A 25422-nucleotide genomic window follows, 5' to 3' on the forward strand; every position below is an offset into this window, starting at 1 on the left:
ACGGGGCATGGGCCTGGCTCCTCCTGCTTCTTGCCCGTTCGGAACTTCGTTTCAAAACCAAAGCCAACCAAGCCAACTGCGCAGGGGGGCGTGGGAGTCGCCTGGGGCCTGCAGGGGGAGGGGGACGGTGAGTGATTTCCCCCCACCAGGACTGTTGAGGAAGAGAGGGGGGATTTGGGAATGAGAGGCAGAAGGCAGGGCCTGAGAGTCTGCGGAGAGGGGCCTTTACCGGGAGGTGTTTCTATGGGGATGAGGGGCGCTGGCTGTGGGGCTTCTGTTAGGGGGGAAGAAGCCCTTCCCCCGCATTTGCTTTGTCATCACTTCAAAGGCATTCAGCCTCCCTCGCGCGGCTGGTGGCCTGCTAATCCTCCCTCCCCGGTCCGCCTGCATTCAAGCCTCTCTCTAGCCAGCGATTAAAGCGCGGCCAGCAAGGAGCTTGGATCGGGTGGCCAACAAAGCATGTGTCAATCACCTCGGCCTGCTGCCCACCCAGCAGGACTGTCCTGCGGCCACCTCCCACCCATGCAGCACCAGCCTACCCTGCCCCATCTGGAGAAAGAGTGATGGAGGGAAAGAAGGAGGGCAGAAAATGATGAAGGAGAGAAAGAGAGATGAAGGATAGAAGGGGGAGAAAGATGAAGGAGAGAAAGGGGGGGAGAAAGAGAAGGAGGGAGAAGGAGAGATTAAGGAGAGAAAGATGTAGAGAAAGATGAAGGAGAGAAAGAGATGAAGGATAGAAGGGGGAGAAAGATGAAGGAGAGAAAGGGGGGGAGAAAGATGAAGGAGAGAAAGAGGGAGGGAGAAAGAGATTAAGGAAAGAAAGAGAGAAAGGGGAGAAAGAGATGGAGAGAAAGAGGGAGGGAGAATGGATTTGTTCTGGTAATTGGTTTAACAAGCACGGCACTGAAAAAGTGACTTATGACCATTTTTCACACTTACGAACATTGCAGCAAACTGTCATTAGGGCAAAGAAGCTATGTAACATGACCACCTGGCCACTCCCACCCGGTCACATGAAGCACCACAATTGTGACATGAGTGACATGGTTATTAAAAATGCTGCAACAGGCATAAATGATGACCGGTCATAAGTGTGAGGACTGGTCAAAAGTGTGAGAACCTGTCAGAAATCACTTTTTTCAGTCCTCTGGGTAGTCCCTATGTGCATAGGGACTACCGAGAGGGTTGAAAAAAGTGATTTCTGATAGGTTCTGACACTTTTGAACATACCTCGCATTTATGACCATCTTCACATTTATGTCTGTTGCAGCATTCTTAACCGTGTCACTCATTTCACAACTGCTTCTCTTCACTACGGTTACAAGATAGGGTGAAAAACGTAAAATGTGAGGACAGTCATAAGTGCGAGGATTGGTCAAAAGTGCAAGGACAGGTCAAAAATAACTTTTTCAGCCCTCTGAGTAGTCCCTTGCACATAGAGACTACCCAGAGGGCTGAAAAAAGGGATTTCTGACAGGTTCTTGCACTTTTGACCAGTCCTCACACTTATGACCGGTCATCATTTATGCCTGTTTGCAGCATTTTGTGCATAGGGACTACTCAGAGGGCTGAAAAAGTTATTTTTGACCTGTCCTCACACTTTTGACCGGTTCTCACACCTACGACTGTCCTCACATTTTACATTTTGCGCCCTATCTTGTAACCGTGGTAAAGAGAAGCAGTTGTGAAATGAGTGACATGGTTGCTAAAAATGCTGCAATGGTCATTAATGTGAGGATGATCAGAAATGACATTTTAGCCCTCTGAGTAGTTTCTATTCCCATAGCCATGGCCATCCGGTCACATGACCAGCTAGCCACACCCACCCAGTCACATGACCAGCCAGCCACACCCACCTGGTCACATGACCAGCCATGCCCGCCCAGTCACATGACCAGCTAGCCACACCCCAAAATAAGCCACGCCCACAGAACCAGTTGTTAAAAAATTTGAATCCCACCACTGTTCACATGGTTTGAGTTCCTGAACAGAAAAGGGCTGAGATGCTGAGTGCACCCTGGCTTTATGCTTTCTCTGAGCTTTGAACTTTCTGGGGCACAGGAAGAGTATCCTGATTGGTTGTCAGACTCCCAGGGGGTGGGGGTCTTAGTTAGCCTTGCTGGCTGATGTAATATTCCCAGGTGCCATGTGGTGAGTTTCTGTTGCTAGATGGGTCCTATTGTGTTGCAGATGATGGTCCATTGACAAAGGTGAGGAGAATGAGTTTCTGCCGCTGGCCCATTGACAAAGGTGGGGGAAGGCAGGAAGCTGCAGGGAGCTGCTTTGTCCTTAAAACATGTTTCTCCATTTCTCATCCAGGGAAATATAATATTCTGCCTTTTTAATATTTTCTAAAATATTTCATTCTTCTAGGAGAGGGATGGGTGCTAACTTCCTACAGTATGTAGGCATTTGTATGCAAGCAAAAATATTACTAGGATTTAAAATGCTCAAAAGACAATGGTGGGAGCTGACCAATTGGGGGCGGGGGGCGGTGTTAAAATAATTTCTATTTATTTTTATCTTGTAATTGATTATTTGGGAGCTCTGATGGTTTCAAGTGATCAGTACAGATCTTTTATTAGTAAAAATGCTTATCCCAAAGCAATTTTTATTGTTTCACAGCTACACAATTATTTGCAGTCACTCTATACAAGTGAGTATAATCCCGCTGCTTATTTATTGGTGTGAATGCTAAAGATTTCTTTCAGTGCTGTCTGTTGCTAGTTGCAGTTAAATGTTCATGCTACCATGTTGTCATTCACACAAAACTGAGCAGTTGGCTGTGGAGCCCTAACACTTCAACAGACAGTGTTTGTCAAAGATGGGCATCGTTCCTAACTTTACTAAGCATTCTGCTTCCCTGCGGATTTCAGCCAAGATGAGCAGCTGGTATATTTATTTCTCACAAATCCCAAACTAAGAAATCAGAACTTACATTGTATTTTAATCAAGAATCCTACTGGTTTCTTGATACAAATAAATATCACCAACCAGGCCTGTGTTATTTTAGGAACCTAATGAGGATACAGACTGGGAATCTCAAAATAGGAAAAAGTCAATATTGGCAATGTTTTGTTTCAGTGGGTAAAAAAAAGGTTTCCATCTGCATAGTATATATCTTGTATCATCAGTGAGGTTTTTTTCTTAAATCGCCTCAAACAAGACTTTGAATTCTCTAGTTAGTTCTACCAATAGTTGTATTATAATTTTCTATGAAAAAAAAACATTAAAATGTATTTCAGTAGCTTGTAAAGTGTTGGGCTGGCATTTCAGTCAATTTACTTTTTCTTTTAAAGAAATGTCTGCTAGATATTTAGATTACAGCCTTCCAGAATATTTAATTTTCTTAACATTGTAGATCCCCTCTAGATAAGTGAAAATATTAAATGGAAATATCCCTGATTATGTTATTCATTTTTCTAGTAATTGTAGCCTATATTTTATTTGAACTTATACCGATCCTTCCAATAGTACATAAATCCATTACTTTCACTGAGCTAAGGTCAGGGCTTTCTTCCCCCAGCAAACCATCATTTTACAGTCGTAGCTCCATGTCAGATACAGGTAATCTTCACTTAAACAATTTGGAATGGAAACTGCTGCTAAACAACATGATCATAAGTTGAATAACCATAAGAACATGCCACTTGGCAATGGCAGTTCTGGCAGTCCTGGACACTACCCTTATGCAAAGATCATGCAGATCATTAAGCAAGGACTCCATGTGGCCTCAACTTCCAACGTCTTTCCACCTTCCCCATTGACTTTGTTTGTGGGAAGCCAGTTCTGAAGGTTGCAAATCATAATCATTGGCCATGGACCAGAGGTGGGTTTCAGCAGGTCCTGACCAGTTCTGGAGAACCAGTGGAAATTGGTAGTGGAAATTTTGAGCCTCTGGTGGCTCAACAGACCAATGCAGTCTGTTAATTAACACAGCTGCTTGCAATTACTGCAAGTTCAAGTCCCACCAGGCCCAAGGTTGACTTAGCCTTCCATCCTTTATAAGGTAGGTAAAATGATGATCCAGATTGTTGGGGGCAATAAAAGTTGACTTTGTATATAATATACAAATGGACGAGACTATTGCTTAACACAATGTAGGCTGCCCTGAGTCTTCGGAGAAGGGCGGGATATAAATTCAAAAACAAACAAACAAACAAACAAACAAACAACTGGTAGTAAAAATTCTGACTGGTACCACCCCCATCTATTCTCTGCCTCCCAAGTCCCAGCTGATCGGGAGGAAATGGGGATTTTGCAGTAACCTTCCCTTGGAGTGGGGAGGGAATGGAGATTTTACAGTATCCTTCCCCTGGAGTGGGGAGGGAATGGAAATTATTACAGTATTCTTCCTCTGCCACACCCACCAAGCCATGCCATGCCCACCAAGCCACACCCACAGAACTGGTAGTAAAAAAAATTGAAACCCACAACTGCCATGATCATGCTGCAATGGCTATAAGTATGAGATCTGGTTGTAACACTCATTCATTCAGTGCTATGTTAAGTTACAATGGTCGCTAAAGAAATAATCATTAAATGAGGATCAGCTATATAGGCAAGACAAAAATAAAGTAACATTTTTTTGCGCTCACTTATTGAGAAGCATTTTGCCTCAGATATTGAAGATTAGATAGACATTGTGATTAACTGTCACTGATATCCTTACCACTTGAATTCCACAACATGGGAAGTCTCAGTTCTAATAATCTTACAAAAAGCAATGACCAGGAGATGAGTTCAATTTGAACACTTTTTTCCTTCTTCCAACTAAAAATAAATATCTTAGATCACAAACTACAGGAGAAGGAAGAAAGGAGCATATGGAAATGGGGAGGAGGGGGAAGAAGATGAAGAGGAAGAAGAGGGGGAGGGAGAGGGAGGAGGAGTGGAGTGGAAAGGGAAAGGAGACGAGGAGGAAGGAGAAGTAATAGAAGAAGTTTCCACAATATGATCCTGAATATATCTCCATCATTTTCAAAGAGAACATCAGGAATTGCTTTGAAGTTCTAAACTCATTGATAGAAAACGAGATGAATTATGGAAGGAGCTTAAAGTTATTAAGAATGTATGTGGAAAATACCCTGCCAAAAATGAAGAAAGAAAAGAAAGCAAGCTAAATATCAGAATGAGCTGTGAAAATTGCCAAGGAGAGAAGTTAAAGCCAAATATCTCATAAAGGAATTAACAGTTTCAGAGCTGTTAGAAGAGACAAGAAACATTACAACAACGTCTATAAAGGCATTGAAGATGGCAACAGAAATTGAAAAACAGAGAATGTCTTTCAAAGATATTTGAACTGAAACAGAGGTTCCAACCTCAAACTGATATGCTAAAGGATGCCAATGGACATGTAACCACCAATTCAAAGAAGATCAAAGGAAGATGGAAGAATATTGAAACACTATCCAGTAGAAATGTCAACATCCAAGATAGCTTAGAAGATATTGTATTCTCAAGTTAGAAGAACCTCTAGTATTAGAAGATGAAGTTAGATCAGCACTCGGATCATTATGTAATAGGAAGACTACAGCAACTAATGGAATACTCACTGAAATATGGCAAGAAACACAAGAAAAAATCAGTCAAGATTTTAACCAAGCTATCAGCAAATCTTGAGAATGATGTAATGGCCGTATTGGAAGAGGTTAATCTAGATTCCAATATCAAAAAAGGAGACTTAACTAAGCAAACACACCCTATTGTACAATAACCTCAATTACATATGATAGCAAAATAGTGCTTAAAGTCATCCAACACAGTTAGAGTTTTGCATGGAAAAAGAGATGCTAGATCAGTGATGGTGAACCTTTTTGCCACCAAGTGCCAAAAAGATTGCGTGGAAAAGTCATGCATGCATGCTTATCAGGGCCGTGGTCCAGAAAAGCTGAATTTCTGGATTCTAGTGTGCATGCGCGCCCAACGATCAGCATGTGCATGCCGATTTTCAGCATTACTGTGCGTGAGAAGGGATCACACTCTGGAAAAGTCAAACTTCTGGGTTCTGGCACACACCCACACCCGACAATCGGCTGGCTGGCGTTCATGCGCAAACTGGTTTTTGGCACTGCTGCACACACAAAGGACAGCTGATCATTGTGCACACAGGCACACCAGAAACCCGGAAGACAAACAGGCAAGGCCGCACGAGTTGGGTGACATGGCTTTGTGTGCCACTTTGGGCATGCGTGCCATTGGTTCACCATCACGGTACTAGATGTTCAATCTGGTTTTAGAACAAGCCTAAAAAGATGAGTCATTACAGACAATATGTTCTGGATAATTGAAAACGTCAAAAAATGTGAAAAAGAAGTCCGTATATGTTTCACCAATTATAGAAAAGCCTTTGATAGAGCTGATCAGGTCAAGCTATGGAACTGTTCTCAGAAAATAAGAATCCCACAACATCTCATTACCCCCATGACAAATTTATACATAGGTCAGAAAGCCAAAGTCAGACAGAACATGGTGAAATAGACTGGATCCAGGTTCGCAAAGGAGTGTGACAAGGCTGCACACTGTCCCCATATTTATTCAATTTATATGCAGAATACATATTAAGGGAAGCTGGATTGTAAGAAGAAGAGTGTGGTTTTAAATTTGGAGGAAGATACATCAATAGCCTGCAGTATATGGCTGTTGCTACCTTGGTAGTCGGAATGCATAGAATCTGCAAGCCCCTAGTATAAAATTCATAGAACGCAATGAAAAAAGGGATAAAATATAAAATAGACCAAATTAATGACAACTGGCCTTAGAATTCACAAGGAAGATATCAAAGTAGTAGATAGCTTCTGTATTATCAACCATAAACAGTAAAGGATCAGACAGTCAAAATACAGAATAACAAAGTTGGAAAGGACCTTGTAGATCTTTTAGTCGGACCCCTTACTCAAGCAGGAAACCATGTACCATTCCAGACAAATGGTTGTTCAATCTCATTACAAAAACCTCCAGAGTTGGACCACCTACAACTTCTGCAGGCAAGCCATTCTACTGATTTATTGTTCTCTCAGGAAATTAGCTCTAGATTGGTCATCTCCTTGATGGTTTCCATCCATTACTTTATGTCCTGCCTTCCAGTGCTTTGGAAAATAGGCTGACCTTCTCTTCTCTATGGCAGCCACTTAGATATTGGAACACTGCTATCGGATCATCCCCAGTTCTACTTTTCATTAAACTAGTAGACATACCAAATTCCAGCAACTGCTGTTTGTATGTTTTAGCCTCCAGTCCCCTAATTGTCTTTATTGCTCTCCTCTTTCTAGAGGGTTAACATCTTTTTTATATCGTGGTGATGAAAACTAGATACAATATTTCAAATGTGATCTTACCAAGGCATTATAAGGTGGTATTAACACTTTAAAAAATACAGTAGAGGCTAGTACTCAGTAGAGCCACTATGGAGGCCTTGGGAAAGATATTTAAATGCCATAATGTGTCTAAACCTTCATATAAGCCCTAGTAATCCTTGTGATATTCACAGAAGCAAAAGTTGGACTTTAAAGAAGCAGAATAGGAAGTTCATTGACACTTTTGAACTTTGGTATTAGAGAAGACTCTTGAGAATATCATGAACAAGCCAGAAAACAAATTAATGGATCATTGAACAAATCTACTCAGATTTCTTACTCAAGGCACAAATCATCAGGCTCAAATTTCCTAGTTTGGACACATTATGCAAAGACCTAACTTCCTGAAAAAGACTTACCGGGAAAACTAAAAGGAGAGAGAAGAGGACAACCAGTTGCAAGGTAGATGGACTCAATTGGAAAAAGGTTGAAAGCACCTTTGGGAGACATGAAAGAACAGGTCAGGAATAAATTGCCTTGGAGAAAAACTATCTATGTGGTCATTAGTAGTTGAAAACAACTCCCAGGCAATCTATCAAAAATATAAGCGTGGAGAGCAGTGGGCATGGCAGGGGAAGGATACAGTAAAATCTCCATTCCCTCCCCAGTTCATGGAAAGGTTACTGCAAAATCCCCATTTCTTCCCGATCAGCTGGGACTTGGGAGGAAGAGAATAGATAAGGGCGGAGCCAGTCAGAGGTGGTATTTACCGGTTCTCTGAACTACTCAAAATTTCCCCTACCGGTTCTCCAGAACTGGTCAGAACCTGCTGAATACCACCTCTGGTGAAGAGACTGTTTTTTTAAAAAGACAGGACTCTATCCCTTAACTATTGTAAGTTTGTGACTGAGTTGTTGAATTTTAAAGGCTATAAATAAATGATCAAATGTGGGTAGCAACAGTCCAGACTGTCCACCCCCACCCTGACATATACTTTGCAATTAGCATTGGAAAAAGGAAGTGAAAATGTCTTCAACTGAAGGAAATTAAGCTTATGGAGTACCTGAAGCATTCTGAACAACTGAAATCTGCAATATGAATATTTATCATTGCTTTACTCAAGCATTATTTTTTTAATAATCATAATATGTAAGCTGAAGTATAGTTTGCTGAAGAAAAACACGTGACAGAACATGTTCAGGGGAAGGAAAGAGAATATAAAGTATGAGTAAAGCACTTTTAAAAGTGCAGGCTGCACTGGCTTCCGGTTGCTTTCCGGGTGCAATTCAAGGTGTTGGTTATCACCTTTAAAGCGCTCCATGGCTTAGGACTGGGTTACTTACGGGACTGCCTGCTGCTACCGATGGCCTCCCATCGACCGGTGCACTACCACAGAGAGGGTCTCCTCAGGGTGCTGTCGGCCAGACAATGTCGACTGGCGACCCCAGGGGGAGGGCCTTCTCTGTGGGGGCTCCAGCTCTCTGGAACGAGCTACCCCCAGAGATACGCCAACTCCCTGACCCCCGGGCCTTCCGGCGTGAGTTGAAGACTCTTTTATTTCATCGTGCAGGACTGGCCTAATAGTTTTTTAATGTTTTTTTTAAGTAGTTTTTAGAATTTTCAGCCTATTTAAATTAATCTTTTAAATTTGTTTTTAAGGTTTATATTTGTTGTTTTTAGTTGGCTGTAAACCGCGCTGAGTCCTTCGGGAGAAGGGCGGTATAGAAATTGAAAAATAAAATAAAATAAAAATAAAATAAAATAAAAGTCTGCACAACATTTTAAATCTTGGAGGCTTTATAAATTTATTGTATTTGTATGTATGCTCTGAATCATTCTGACTCTTGGTAGCTTACAGCAAAATGAAATATAATAAAACATTGCCAAATACAGTATATTACTTACCCTTCCCAAATATTTCTCCACTTTTTCAGCACTTTTTCTAACAATGGTTAGAATGCAGTACTGCAGGCTATTTCTGCTGACTGACTGCAATTTGGAAGTTTGAGCCTCACCAGCTTAAAGTTGATTCAGCCTTCCATCTTTCCAAGGTTGGTAAAATGGGGACCCAGGGGCAATATGCTGACTCTGTAAACTGCTTAGAGAAATGGTATATAAGTCTAAGTGCTATTGCTATTGCTATTTGGAGAAATTCAGGACTTCGTGGCAACCATGATATCCTTGGATCTGTTCCTGCATACTATTGGCTCAACTCAGAATCTATTCTAGTTCTTTTTTTTTTCTTTCCTTACAGGGCAGGACAATAAGAAACCTAAAAGTGGCTCTGCTGAATCAGGTAAAGGACTATCTTAATTCAGCACCTTCTCAAAGTGGAGAGCCGAATGCTTTCACATAGACAATGAAAAAAACAAAAATCTCTCTCTCTCCTCACCACTGCTCCTTCACAACTGGTATTTCTAGGAACGTTCCTTCATGTCTAGAAATAATTATAAATTGCTTCACATCCACTAGAATTAAGGCAGTATTTCTTTTCCAGTTAGAAACAGCTGGGATCCAATAATCATATTTGGATCTTAAATATTTTTGAACCATATACACGTAATCCTCAATTTACAATCTTTCATTTAGTGACCATTTAGTTACAAAGGCACTGAAAAAGGTAACTGATGACTATTTTCACATTTACAATTGTTGTAGCATCCCCGTTAGGGGTGGGGTTTATCCGGTTTGTACCAGTTCGGGCGAACCTGTATTTGTGTCCTGCAGATGGGCCTGCCCACCCACCCCGGGCACTATGTCATTCTATTTAGCTGCATTTTTAAAGCCGTGCGCATGCATGCAAGCGCACATGCAAACAAAGCGCATGCACAGAAGGTTGTGTGCATGTGCAAAAGGCTCATGCACAAGCTAAATGAACACACGTACACAGTCTCACATTTTTGGTGCTGGAGCAAACCATAATTGTTAAATTATGTGAAGCTCATCTCTGATCCCTGTGGTCATATGATAAAAATTTGGACACTTGTCAATTGGCATATATTTATGATGGTTGTGGCATCCCATCAAAAAAGTCAATAGGAAAGCTGGATTCAACTCCTTATTATTTGGCAGTCTATATTTAATTTAGGATTGGCCCATGGAACTTTTTATTTCTGCCAGTATGAATTACAACCGCTATTTTCTTTCATTCCAGAAACTTATCTAAATATTGTAAAATTACCAAAATCTTGGGATCTGGCAGAAGAAGTATCATGGCAGCTACTTGTTTATCATAATCTCATGTTATTAACTCTGTCATTATCATCCATAATCATTCCATCCCAGAAGAATATCCTTAATATCAAAGGATGCAGGTTCATCAGCTGCAAAAGAATTGGTTCTTCCTATGAGAATATTTTCTTTCTCAAAATGATTACTCCCAGACCTAATTTCTGTTTGACAACAAGGAAGTTAGTACCGTAGAATTAGGCAAAATTCTAACACCCTAGAACAATGATTGTTAACCTTTTTGGCACCGAGTCCCGAAACTGGAGTGCTCATGCACGGCAGAGCGCCAAAACCAAGAAGAGAGCAGCTGGCTGGTTCGCATGCATGCTGCGGCCAACGGCACTTCTGGGTTCCATTGCATACATGCGTGCTGGACAATTAGGGTTTCAGGGTTTAAGGTAAATCAGAATAAAACAAAAGTGATAATAAAACATATGGCCAGATAACTGAAAGAAAAATTAGAGGAAATAACAGGATTTGAAATTGTAAAAAAGGTTAAATATTTAGGGGTTTATATTACATCATCAAATGTGAAATTGTATAAGAATAATTATGAGGTTTTATGGCAAAAAGTTCAAAAGGAGTTGATTGTTTGGAAAAAATTGCAATTATCGTTGTTGGGGAGAATAGCTGGTATCAAAATGAATGTTTTACCTAGATTTTTATTCCTCTTTCAGATGATACCAATAATTAAGAAAGATAAAAATCTGGAGGAATGGCAGACTGGAATTAATAAATTTATATGGGAAGGTAAAAAAGTGAGGGTTAAAATGAAAATAATTCAAGATTCTCAGGAAAGGGGAGGTTTAAAAATGCCCAATTTTAAATTATACTATGAAGCAGCTGCTCTCTCTGCAATAAGTGATTGGTTTAATTTAACGGAGGAAAGAATTCTGAATATAGAAGGTTATGACTTGCTATATGGATGGCATGCATATTTAATTTATGACAAAAAAGTGGATAAGGCTTTTAAAAATCATGTGTTAAGAACTGCTCTTTTGCGTGTTTGGAAAAAATACTCTTATAAACTAAATTATAAGGTTCCTATGTGAGCAAGTCCTAGACATACAATAGAGAATATAAATATAGAACAGAATCAGGAAATTATTACATAAAAAGATCTTTTGTATATCGAAAGTAATTTTTTGACTGAGTTCTTGTGTTCTTCAATGCGTGCACAATCAAGGAGTATATGAAATCCCGTGCACCGCCTGCCCCACCACATACATTGGACAAACCAACAGAAGAATAAGTGCACGCATTGAAGAACACAAGAACTCAGTCAAAAAAGAGGAACCAACTTCTTCCCTGGTCCAACACCTTAAAGCCACAGGACACGATATTGACTTTAAAAAGACCAGAACTATCGCCAAAACTGAACACTTTAACAACAGAATAATCAGAGAAGCCATCGAGATAAACGCCACACAGCATGAACAAGCGAGATGATACCTCCGCCTACCAGCCATTTGAAACCTGCCCTTATTGACAAGCGTGTCCTAACAAGAGGAATAACACCAGACCCACACTCACGAGGTCCACACAGGATGTCACCACCACATCCACCCAGAAAGCAGATCAAACCCACACTGATCATGAAGCACGACCAAGGACCAGAAGCCAGACCGCAGCTGCAACATTAACCATTTCAAACCCCTCCAATCCATACATGCAGCAGACTGACACCCACTATGAAGATGTAGCACGACCACGAACACGAAGCCAAACAACAGCTATGCAGCTCACCAGCTCAAATCCCCCTGCAGCTCAGACTAATCTGAGCATAACCAAGCCCCACCAGGACACACACCCAGCCAATCAGAGCACCAAAAAACCCATCAATCAGAGCACAGCCAGGCTCCCACCAATCAGTTCAAACCCCACTAGCAGTTAAAGGAAGAAACAGCTGCAGTCACACATTGCTCCCAGAAGCACGAGCTGAAGCCTGAAGATGACAAATGAGACTTCGTCGAAACATCGCCAAGACACTTCCAATTTACGGGAGAAAACCGAATAACCAAAGATCTACATATATATATATATATATATATAGGTCTTTGGTTGTTCGGTTTTCTCCGTGTAAGATTGGAAGTGTCTTGGCGACGTTCGACGAAGTCTCATTCGTCATCTTCAGGCTTCAGCTGCTTCTGGGAGCAATGTGTGATCGCAGCTGTTTCTTCCTTTAACTGCTAGTGGGGTTTGAACTGATTGGGTGGGAGCTTGGCTGTGCTCTGATTGGATGGGGTTTTTCTGTGCTCTGATTGGATGGGGGTGTGTCCTGTGTTGGTGGGGGCTTGGTTGTGCTCAGTCTAGTCTGTGCTGCAGGGGGATTTGAGCTGGTGAGCTGCATAGCTGTTGTTTGGCTTTGTGGTCGTGCTACATCTTCATAGTGGGTGTCAGTCTGCTGCATGAATGGATTGGAGGGGTTTGAAATGGCTAATGTTGCAGCTGCGGTCTGGCTTCTGGTCCTTGGTCGTGCTTCATGATCAGTGTGGGTTTGGGTCTGCTTTCTGGGTGGATGTGTGGTGGTGACATCCTGTGGACCTTGTGAGTGTGGGTCTGGTGTCATTCCTCGTGTTAGGGACTCGTTGTCAATAAGGGCGGTTTCAAATGGCTGGTAGGCGGAGGTGTCATCTCGTTTGTTCATGCTGTGTGGGCGTTTATCTCAATGGCTTCTCTGATTATTCTGTTGTTAAAGTGTTCAGTTTTGGCGATAGTTCTGGTCTTTTAAATTCAATATCGTGTCCTGTGACTTTAAAATGTTGGACCAGGGAAGAAGTTGGTTCCTCTTTTTTGAATGAGTTCTTGTGTTCTTCAATGCGTGCACTTATTCTTCTGTTGGTTTGTCCAATGTATGTGGTGGGGCAGGCGGTGCATGGGATTTCATATACTCCTTGATTTTCTAACTCAATTTTGTCTTTGGGGTTTCTTAGGATGGTGGATATTTTTCTGTTTGTGCAGAATGCTGTCTTGATGTTGTGTTTGTGGAGGATCTTGCTGATTCTGTCTGTGGTGCCTTTTATATATGGGAGGAGGGCTGTGCCGTTTTCTTGTTCTCTGTCTTGGATTTTAGTGGGGGGTTCTTTTGGATTAGCTTGGTAATCTTATTTGTTTTGGAATCCATTGGATGTTAGTACGTTAGTGAGAGTGTCTAGTTCGGGTTTTAGGTGTTGTTCATCAGCTAAGCATTTTGTTCTGGAGATGAGTGTCTTGGCTCTGAGTTGATCTGTGCTGGGTGGTGGTGTGAGTGCATGCAGATAGCGGTTTGTGTGTGTTTTCTTCTGGTAGATGGTGTGTCCTAGGGAGCCATTGGGTTTCTGTAGACTAAGACATCTAGGAAGGAAGTTGGTTATTAACTTCTGTTTCCATGGTGAACTGTATTTTGGGGTGTAGGCTATTGAGGTGTGTGAGGAAGTTGTCAAGTTTTTCTTTCCCGTGTGGCCAGATTATGAAGGTGTCGTCTACATATCTGAGCCAGAGTTTGGGTTTGTGATCAGATTTTTCTAGTGCTTGGGTTTCAAAGTGTTCCATGTAGAGTTGGCAATGACAGGTGAGAGGGTGATCCCATGGGTGCTCCTTCTACTTGTTTGTATTTTTGTCCATTATAGATGAAGTATGTGTTGGATAGGCAGTGGTTGGTCAGATCTAGGATGTGCTTGGGGGGGTTATATTTGTTTTGGATAGCTGTCAAGGCTTCTTTGATTGGCACTTGGGTGAAGAGGGATATGACATCAAAGCTCACGAGTAGGTCGCTGGGCTGTAAGTTTTGTTTCTTTATGATCTCTATGAACTGGAATGAGTTTTTTACGTGTGAGGTGATGGATTCTGCATAGGGCTGTAGTTGTTTGGCGAGAAATTTGGCTAGGTTTTGTAGAGGTGAGCCTATGGAGCTGACTATGGGTCTGAGTGGGGTTCCTTCTTTGTGTATCTTGGGGAGGCCATAGAGCTTAGGGCATCTGGATGATTTCTCTCTGGGAATGATTCTTTGTTGGATTTCTTCGCTGATGGGGGAGGCTTTTATTTTGGATCTAGTGGGTTTTTCTAGGTAGGTGGTGGGGTCTGTGTTTAGGGGCTTGTATGCAGGGTCTTGGAGTAGGTTGGTTAATTTGGTTTGGTAGTCAGATGTGTTCATAACCACCGTGGCGTTGCCCTTGTCTGCTGGTAGGATTATTATGCTGGTATCTTTTTTCAGGTTAAGTAGTGCTGTCTGTTCCTCTTTGGGTAAGTTGCTTTTGGGTGGCTTGCTGGTGCAGAGGATGTTGGAGATCTCGAGTCTGATTTTGTTAGCGTCATCGGGGTTGATTTTGGTCAGGCTGGTTTCAACTCCGCATATAATGTTTTCGGTGGGGATGTATTTGGGAGTGACTGCAAAGTTGAATCCTTTGGAAAGGACATCGGTTTCAGCTTTGGTGAGGATCCTATCTGAGATGTTATGCACTGTTTGTTTCATGTGTTGCTGTGAGGGTGGAGGGGTTTGTTTTCTGGCGTTCTTGTAGTCTTGAGTTTGTTGGTGTGCGTGTCTGTCTTGAGGGTGGTCTGTGTTTGGCTCTCAGGCGGCAAGTTGTTTGGATTTGTCCCAAAGTGCAGGGTGCATCTTGTTGCTGAGTTTGAGGTGAAGTGTGAGGAGATCTTTGTTGATTTGATCTAGGAGGAATCTTATTGTGTGAAGTTCATTTCTGATTAAGGCCAATTCTGTTCTTTTTAGGATGCGTTTGGTGGCTGCAGAGTTGGAGTGGAATTTCAATTGGAAGCATTTGGGGATTAAATTTTGATCGCGGCAGTTTCGTAGGAATGCGAGGTCACCTAAAATGGAAGCTCTTTGGACTTCTAGTTTTTCATAGGTCCTGGTCAGATGGTGGATTTCCTCCCCGTAGAGGTGCAATATTTGTTTTCTGAGGTTTTCACGGTGTTTGTATATAGGTCTTTGGTTGTTCGGGTTTTCTCCCGTGTAAGATTGGAAGTGTCTTGGCGACGTTTCGTGAAGTCTCATTCGTCATCTTCAGGCTTCAACCGTGCTTCTGGGAGCAATGTGTGATCGCAGCTGTTTCTTCCTTTTAACTGCTAGTGGGGTTTGAACTGATTGGGTGGGAGCTTGGCTGTGCTCTGATTGGATGGGGTTTTCTGTGCTCTGATTGGCTGGGGTGTGTCCTGTTTTAGTGGGGGCTTGGTTGTGCTCAGTCTAGTCTGTGCTGCAGGGGGATTTGAGCTGGTGAGCTGCATAGCTGTTGTTTGGCTTTGTGGTCGTGCTACATCTTCATAGTGGGTGTCAGTCTGCTGCATGAATGGATTGGAGGGGTTTGAAATGGCTAATGTTGCAGCTGCGGTCTGGCTTCTGGTCCTTGGTCGTGCTTCATGATCAGTGTGGGTTTGGGTCTGCTTTCTGGGTGGATGTGCGGTGGTGACATCCTGTGTGGACCTTGTGAGTGTGGGTCTGGTGTCATTCCTCGTGTTAGGGACTCGTTTGTCAATAAGGGCGGGTTTCCAAATGGCTGGTAGGCGGAGGTGTCATCTCGTTTGTTCATGCTGTGTGGGCGTTTTTCTATCTCAATGGCTTCTCTGATTATTCTGTTGTTAAAGTGTTCAGTTTTGGCGATAGTTCTGGTCTTGTTAAATTCAATATCATGTCCTGTGACTTTAAAATGTTGGACCAGGGAAGAAGTTGGTTCCTCTTTTTTGAATGAGTTCTTGTGTTCTTCAATGCGTGCACTTATTCTTCTGTTGGTTTGTCCAATGTATGTGGTGGGGCAGGCGGTGCATGGGATTTCATATACTCCTTGATTTTCTAACTCAATTTTGTCTTTGGGGTTTCTTAGGATGGTGGATATTTGCTGTTTGTGCAGAATGCTGTCTTGATGTTGTGTTTGTGGAGGATCTTGCTGATTCTGTCTGTGGTGCCTTTTATATATGGGAGGAGGGCTGTGCCGTTTTCTTGTTCTCTGTCTTGGATTTTAGTGGGGGGTTCTTTTTGGATTAGCTTGGTAATCTTATTTGTTTGGAATCCATTGGATGTTAGTACGTTAGTGAGAGTGTCTAGTTCGGGTTTTAGGTGTTGTTCATCAGCTAAGCATTTTGTTCTGGAGATGAGTGTCTTGGCTACGGAGTTGATCTGTGCTGGGTGGTGGTGTGAGAGTGCGTGCAGATAGCGGTTTGTGTGTGTTTTCTTCTGGTAGATGGTGTGTCCTAGGGAGCCATTGGGTTTTCTGTAGACTAAGACATCCAGGAAGGGAAGTTGGTTATTAACTTCTGTTTCCATGGTGAACTGTATTTTGGGGTGTAGGCTATTGAGGTGTGTGAGGAAGTTGTCAAGTTTTTCTTTCCCGTGTGGCCAGATTATGAAGGTGTCATCTACATATCTGAGCCAGAGTTTGGGTTTGTGATCAGATTTTTCTAGTGCTTGGGTTTCAAAGTGTTCAAAGAAAGCAGACCCAAACCCACACTGATCATGAAGCACGACCAAGGACCAGAAGCCAGACCGCAGCTGCAACATTAGCCATTTCAAACTCCTCCAATCCATTCATGCAGCAGACTGACACCCACTATGAAGATGTAGCACGACCACAAAGCCAAACAACAGCTATGCAGCTCACCAGCTCAAATCCCCCTGCAGCACAGACTAGACTGAGCACAACCAAGCCCCCACCAACACAGGACACACCCCCATCCAATCAGAGCACAGAAAAAACCCCATCCAATCAGAGCACAGCCAAGCTCCCACCCAATCAGTTCAAACCCCCACTAGCAGTTAAAAGGAAGAAACAGCTGCGATCACACATTGCTCCCAGAAGCACGAAGCTGAAGCCTGAAGATGACGAATGAGACTTCGTCGAAACGTCGCCAAGACACTTCCAATCTTACACAGGAGAAAACCCGAACAACCAAAGACCTATATACAAACACCCGTGAAAACCTCAGAAAACATATATATATATATATATATATATATATATATATATATATATATATATATATATATATATATATATATATATATATATATATATATATATATATATATATATATATATATACACACACATTTCATGATATGTTTTTCTTTTTTTTTTACTGTGACAATGTTTATGTATACTGTTGTGACAAAATTAAATAATAAAAAAAAAATAGTTTGCAAGGTATTTTGTTCAGACTGAAGCCTACCACACCCTCCCACTTGACAATTCCTCTGCCGCTGTGCCTTCCAACTTTCCATTCCAGAAAAACAATTGCTACTGGCTTTGCTTTCTGAGGATGAGTGTTACTGGAAAATTTTATGTATGTAAAATACATTTATAGAAAGTAGAATAAATTCACATATAACATTAAAGCATCCAAGTGCAACAAAAATGCAAAGGTAAAACAACCAGCTTTATTAAAAAAAGTTACATTTTCTTATTTCTGGGAGGAGAGGAGAGGAGAGGAGAGGAGAGGAGAGGAATGGAAAGGAAAGGAAAGGAAAGGAAAGGAAAGGAAAGGAAAGGAAAGGAAAGGAAAGGAAAGGAAAGGAAAGGAAAGGAAAGGAAAGGAAAGGAAAGGAAAGGAAAGGAAAGGAAAGGAAAGGAAAGGAAAGGAATCCATACACAGTTGATTCTGAGAAAATAAAACTGTCACATACTCTACATTATATGCACAGAAATGTATAAAATATTCTTACTGGGTTTTGAGCAGTATTTTCTATGTTAATCTGCTGATGATCCTATTGCTGGAAAAATAAAGTGTGTGTGTGTGTGTTCTGGTCTTCCTGAAGTAGCCAATCAAAGTGCAAAGCTTAATCTTGAAGAAAGTAAACAGCAAACACTCGAGTTAACAAAAGCAGGAAAATGTACTTTGAAAGCAGGGCAGCCACAGATCGTATGTGAAGTCCAAATGCAGGGTGATATTGCTTGTTCTTGCCTTCCCGTTTCTAAACAAAACCTTTTAAAATTGTTATAGCTTCCAGGCTTCTCACATGTCCTGAAAGAAGGGCAATCCAGCAGTGCAGATAATCCCACAGTTAGGAAACTCACCTGGAAGTTTAGTCACTGGAGATAGGCTATTTTGTTCTTCTCCTGAGAACTTCCCTTTCCTTGTTCTCCTCCCTAAACATTTGCTGGGCTTGTAATCTTCCAACTAACTCTTCTTCCAAAACATTTGACTGGGACTAAATAGTTGATGGAGGAATTTTATTCCACCTTCTAGTTAATCAGCCTAATACCAATTTATCTCTAGCCAGAAGTCCTTCTTTTTTACAATATGTGCTTGACATGTAGGGGCATGCATCCCAACCAATAACACCATAGCCTCACCCAACTAGTCAAACTTCCTTAAATAGGGCTGATTGGCTTCACAAGCTTGCAAAATTACCTTCCTGCTGTGAAGGAGAGTGATCTCATATCCATTCATCATTATGATTAGACTATTTCCTTCTTTAAGATTTAGACTACTGATAATATTTCTCTTCGCAAGGATACAGGAACTAATAGAATGGTTCTCTTCTCCTGCAAGTTAATGGCTCAAACGATTTCCAAAAGGTCTCGAGAGTTTTCCAGCTAGCACATTGGATTTATCTTGAAGTTTTGGTCTTAAACAGAACCTTGGGCAATGGAACAAGCATGCCTCTCTATCCTTCCACATTCTGCAGAGCCCATTCAGTTCCTTAGCACATATCCAGGGGTGGGATTCTACCGGTTCAGGTGAACCAGTAGCTCCAACCATCGGCTGGGAGTGAACCAGTTCGCTCTGATGATCAGGTCGGCCCGGCCCGCCCCCGCCCCTGCACTTTACTTACCTTTATCAGCTGTTTGGCATGTCAGAGCAGATTGCTGCGCCTCAGCTGTGTTACTCTCAATACTACAGAAGGTTAGTATTTGTAAAACTGCACTTGCATGCACAGGGTGCGAAGCACACAATCACCAAACCGGTTGTTAAACTGGCAGCATCCCATCACTGCACATATCCCAACTGAAGACAATGATGGGAGATGACTAAATGCAGGTGGGGAAAACTTCATATCTCAGAATCTGTCCTTTTAAGGATCAGTTTTCATATGACAAAGGCCCTGAGCTTTCAATGAACTCAATGAACTGTTGGTAAAAAACAGCCTTTATTTGCAATGGTCTGCAAACCCCCATAATCTAGTGGTTAAATCCATTTTTTTTTTTACTATTGGTTCTATGGGCATGGCTTGGTTGGCATGGCAAGGGAAGGATACTGCAAAATCTCCATTCCCACCCCACTCTGGGGCCCACCCCACTCTGGGGCCAGCCAGAGGTGGTATTTGCCAGTTAGTTAGTTAGTTAGTTAGTTAGTTTATTAAATTTCTATACCGCCCTTCTCCTGAAGGACTCAGGGCGGTTTACAGCCAACATAAAACAATATACATAAATATACATAAATAGATTAAAAAACACTATAAAAATCTAATTCAAATTTGGCTAAACATTCAAATTTGGCTAAACAATAGTAAAACCCAATTAAAAACCATAACACATCAGGCCAGCCCTGCACGATGAAATAAAAGGATCTTGAGCTCGCGTCGGAAGGTCCGGAGGTCGGGGAGTGATCGTAACCCCGGAGGAAGCTCGTTCTCTGAACTGCTAAAAAATTCCATTACCAGTTCTCCAGAACCTGTCAGAATCTGCTGGATTTCACCCCTGCCATAATCTTTCTAATTGTGTGGATTATAATATCCACATTCAAGATGGCACCATTTTTAAGCTGATTTGAAACTACATGGATTTCCTGATATTTTCTTTTAAACCCATGGTTGGAGGAAGGATTCCTGGCTAAATGAGATGTAACAACTTAATTTCAGATTATATTTAAAAAAAGGCTCTGATGTTGCAGTTGAAAATGCAACATTGTAATTTTATAAAAACACAAAAGCAGTAATTAACACATTCATGTAAATACTTTTGTTAATTTCTCCTGGTCCTTTTGCACACAACATGCCAAAATGTTTGATTCGTATAACTTGAAATGATGACATAGTAAAGGAAGTTCTGATTTAAGATTTTAAGATTGATTTTTTTGGCTTAAATCAGAACTTCCTTAACTATGTCATCATTTCATTTTCATTTAATAAAGAAGACAACCTACCCAATTACTGGCATAATTCATGCCACATAGTTTACTAGTGAGGCTTTGGCTAGGACTGGGAATTCAAGTATAAAGCTATCTTCATCCATAAAAATGTCCTGATTTTTTCTTTTATTTTAGTGTAGGGCAGGAGTGGGTTTCACTTACCTTTGCTACCAGTTCGCATCTCATCTGTGCATGCACAGAACCTTCTGCACATGCGCAGTTCGTATTTGATGATGTCTGGGTGGCTGGGCGGAGCTTCCCGCTGCCACTGCTACTGGTTCGTCTGAACCAGGGTGAACCGGTAGCAACCCACCACTGGTGTAGGGGGAAAGATATATTCTTAGCCCAAATAACTAACAGAGTCATTATTATAGGTATAAAGTAAAGCTATTTTCATGCATGTGCTGCCTTAAGCTCCTGGGAAACATAGAATATAAATCTAACAAAATAAGAAGTCAATACCTTTTCAAAAGTTTCCAAGGAAGTTAGGAATTACAGAAAAATTAATGCAGCACCCTGGAATGATTAAGTCTAGGGTGTGCGGAAATTAGGAAGGATAACATATGCCTCTCTTATTCCTTCTTTTAAAAAATTCAGATCATTCCTAACATAACTGCATCTGTGGAGTTTTGGAAAGATACCACAATTTTATCTGGATTTATTCTTCTAGCTCTGTCTTGCTGTGATGTCTTTACCAGCTTATAAATGCATAGATGAAGTATTGTTAAAACGATAGTAATATATTATAGAGAAATAGTGCAAAGAGTACCAATATAATGAAATGGAGAATGACTTAAGCAGCATTTTTCCTTTTCCAGTATACAGATCTATGAGTAATATTAATGATCATATTGCAGTATAAATTAGATTGTTGCTTGCATGGTAGTGAAGCAAAATAGCAATCAGTTAAGTCCAACTTATAACCCCAACATATAAGTTCAATTTACAATGCCTTTGGCCCTTCATTGCTATTGATAACACGGAAGGATATACTAATTATTCAAACAACTGTTATTCAGCTAGCTCAAGAAAAAGTCAGAAAAAAAGTAACAAAAGAAAGGAAGGAAAAGAGAAAAAAAACTATGGGCTTTAGAAAGTATTTCTTATAAAGTAAGAAAGGACAAAAGTAAGGTAGGCTTGTGATACTCATACATCTTTGTTTATAGTTATGTCAATCAGTGCTAATAAAAAATATTTAATAAAAATATTTTTTATTTTTTTAAAAATATATATTTTAATGATATCTTTGACTTTTGTCAAGGATGTAAAATGCATGTTATTGGTGCTGAGATACTATATGGTATCAGAAGCCACGTTGGCAAAAAAGAAATATTCAAGACACGTCAGCACAGTATCCTTGTATAAATAATTGAGAGTTGTTTTTTCTATCAGTCATTAGTCCAAGGTCACCAGAAAACTAAATGGCTTTCTTTGGGAAAAAATCAGGGAACGTAATTTTAGAAAACTGAGCAGGTGACAATAATTGCTGGCCCTGGTTCGTTTTGAAAGTTAAGCACCATCATGTTGGTTAGCATTTGGACTGAGGCTCTTAGTGTAGTCTGGATATTGAAAACTATCCTCAAAAACCATGTTTCTGTACTTTCTAAGAAAACCACATGGACATGGAGGTATAGTCACACAGTGTGTATCAGAAAGTACAAGAAAGAATTCTAATCTAATCTAAAGGATGCATGACAACTTTATCTGAACTTTAGTGCTACTTATCTAGTTAGTATTTTCCAATCCACTTTGACATCCAAATCAAAACTGTACCTTATTCACAAGACTCTTCAGCACTGAATTAAGATTGGAACAATGAATTTTTTTTTAAAAAAAAGCCATTTCTTCCTATTAATGACAAGGACAGCTTTTTTTTTAAAAAAAAGAAGAAATAAACAGACAACTAAAAATGAGGCTCAGCAGCATTGTAAAGTTATAGACTGAGCATGAGGTCTTCAAAACATCAGTAATTCCATCAGTCTTCATTACATGGTAAGTCAGCTCAGCAAGGTAAGAATAAGGAAGGCATATAAAACGTGACTAAATCTGGGAGAGAAAGCAAATTATGAGCAAGTAAATCAAAGCAGCAATTTATTGATTTCATCTGATCCATCTTGAATTGGATAGAAAAGTTGATTGTAATAAAGCTTTGGAGCAAAATCCAATTTTACCTGAGATAAATTAAAAGTCATCTGGTAATTTTAAGCAAAAAAAAAGTGGGGGGGACATGAACACAATGATTTCTTTTCATTTCTGACAATAAGTATGAATTGATAAAAATATTTTTAATGAAGTGTTTGAAGAACATTCAGCCAATCAAGACATTTGCAGGGATTCATTAACTACAACTGTAAAGGGTAGGTTAATGAAAAGAGTTTAACACTATGGAAGTCTAACACAATTAATTAAATTCACTAAGGATGTAGCATGAATACCATTGATTCTAAAATGCATCATGATGAGAGACAATGTGTGTTAATCTGGGGATCCCTGTAAACCTTATTTTAATTGTTTCACTTTTGCAGATAACAGTGTAAAACTAAAAGTTACATGAGAATGTTAGACCCTTTCAGAGATTGGCAGAATCTAATTTAGAATATAAAGCTCAGGTCACTTGCAATCTGTTAGGACTAAGCTTTAGAATAAAGACATTGCAAGGTCCCAACGCATTTTCTAGGGGAACAAAAGAAAACTAATAAAAGGAAAACAATAGACACAATAAACTAAGTCCGCTGTTCCCTATTTCAATCTAGCTTGTATTCTTGGGTACAAGAAAAAAGAATTAAATTCATAATGATGCAGAAAAAAGCACAATCCCACATGTCATTAGTGGTCATATTAGTAATATACTACTATTCTACTATTATTTTTATGACAAAAAATACTGTAATCAGGTATCCCTCACTGGTTCAAGTTACTCCATCTGACATTTTCCAAATATATTGGACTGTTAAATGTCCCACCCAATATAAATTTGCTATCACAGCACATGCAAAAGATTGATGTCAGCTATCCATAATGTTGCTGTCTATTAGAAAGATATATAGAAACCACCTTCTCTTAAGCTTGCAGATGTCATAGTAGATCCATTTTTATACGGTGTATTTTTTTTCAGTTACATTGAAAAACATTTAGTTATGTTGTATATAGTCATGTAGAGTGCAAAGGTCCATGAGCAAAATTCCCCATTGGAGGGTGACTTATTCCCATAGAATAAATCTGGATACCCACATCTGATGAGGATAAAATAGAGACGTGTTGTGTGGTGCGTTCTGATAGACAATGCATCTGATGTTAGCCATGTCCAAAATACACTACCAAAATGGAATTAGTGGTGGCTTGCTCCCGGTTCTGTCCAGTTCTTGTGAACTGGTAGTAAAAGTGGAGGGAGGCTCTGCCATACATAATAAGGTATGATCTGCACATGTGCAGAAGTGTGTTCCCATTGCGAACGAGTAGTAAAGATACCCCTGAATGGAATAGTTTCTTTGGTCACTCACTACACTCCACCCCTGAATGGAATGGTTTCTTTGGTCACTCACTACAATTGAATATTTTTGTTGTCATTCTCAATAGAATTCTTCTTATCACTCATGGTTTGGTGGGTTTCTATTAAGAAAAAAAGAAAGAAAGAAAATTATCTACATGGCACAAGGATTTTTTTTTAAGTAGCTTTTTACTAACTGTGCTACTGGCATTTTGTCAACTCATATATTATACAAATATTGTGTTTTAATTTTTGTATATGTCTTTTTAACTTGGCTGTAAACCGCCCTGAGTCTTCGGAGAAGGGCAGTATAGAAATGTAAATAGTAAATAAATAAATAAATAAATAAACTACATAACTGCTTCAGGTTCTCAATGACAAATATTGCAAATTAGATTCTGAGGGAAATGGGATGACCTAACAACGGATCTTATAGCCAGTTGGAATCTCAGCATTAGCTGAGTCACTCCTGTGTGTTCATTTGTACAATAAAACAGTAGCCTGAAAAGTAATGAACTAGACAGCCAACTTAAAGAACATCCTGCCTTAGACAATCATTTTTACATTAGAAGGAAGGTGATAGTTATTCAGTGGTTCCTTTTTCAGGACAGCCTTAAAATGGTGAACAACAAAAAAAAACATTAATCAAAAATCCATTCTAGCATTGGTGCTGGTTTTTCTATGACTCATCATTACTGGGGAAGAAAGGAAGAAACACACAATAAACTGTAGCACTAGAAATTTCAAAGTGCTAATACTCAAACACTGTAGGCTAGTATGAATACCTGCTTTGTATAGCTAACAAAACTAGGAAAGAAATTACACGGTCTAATCAGGAATATAGATAAACAATAGTGCTGGTTTCAAATGTACTATAGTTTGATTCACAGAAGGGATTCATTACCGGTGATTATAGGAGAGGTGTTTTCTAGCAAGGTATCCTTTTCCATTTTCTCAACAGACATATTCATTTTATTTTCATACAATATTCTGAGGGCTATATTGTATTGTATAGTGGGGCTATTATAGGGCTTTAAAAATGTTTCACCAGATTGAAAGAATTGCAAATTATGCTGTATACTGCCTGTTAAGTTCGGGAAGTAACGAGGCTGGAGACCAGGGTAGTGACAACAGCTCTTTAATATATGGTGAACCCAGCAACCTGGCTGGGGAAAATCAACCCTTTATATACTGTTTAACCGGCGGCTTCAACCAATCAGCAACGTGCTTGTTTCCCGCCTAAATATTTAAAGATACATAACACTCCTCCCCTCCCAGAAAACACTTTACCTCTATTTACATATTATTTACATGTTATTTTTCGACGTAGTCACGCAAATAACCTGGGCGTCTCCT

The 25422-nt window shown here is 40.3% G+C and overlaps 1 protein-coding gene across 1 annotated transcript in view; it reads right to left on the reverse strand.

The window, feature by feature from the left end:
- SI (sucrase-isomaltase) overlaps positions 1-18720 on the reverse strand; it is a 235030-nt gene extending 216310 nt beyond the window's left edge. Inside the window, exon 1 of the mRNA XM_058189143.1 lies at positions 18524-18720. The gene's annotated coding sequence lies outside the window, so the exon portion shown is untranslated. The remainder of the gene's footprint in view (positions 1-18523) is intronic.
- Positions 18721-25422: the final 6702 nt, after the last annotated feature.

This window comes from Ahaetulla prasina, chromosome 6, assembly GCF_028640845.1.
Source record: "Ahaetulla prasina isolate Xishuangbanna chromosome 6, ASM2864084v1, whole genome shotgun sequence".
NCBI lineage: Eukaryota > Metazoa > Chordata > Lepidosauria > Squamata > Colubridae > Ahaetulla > Ahaetulla prasina.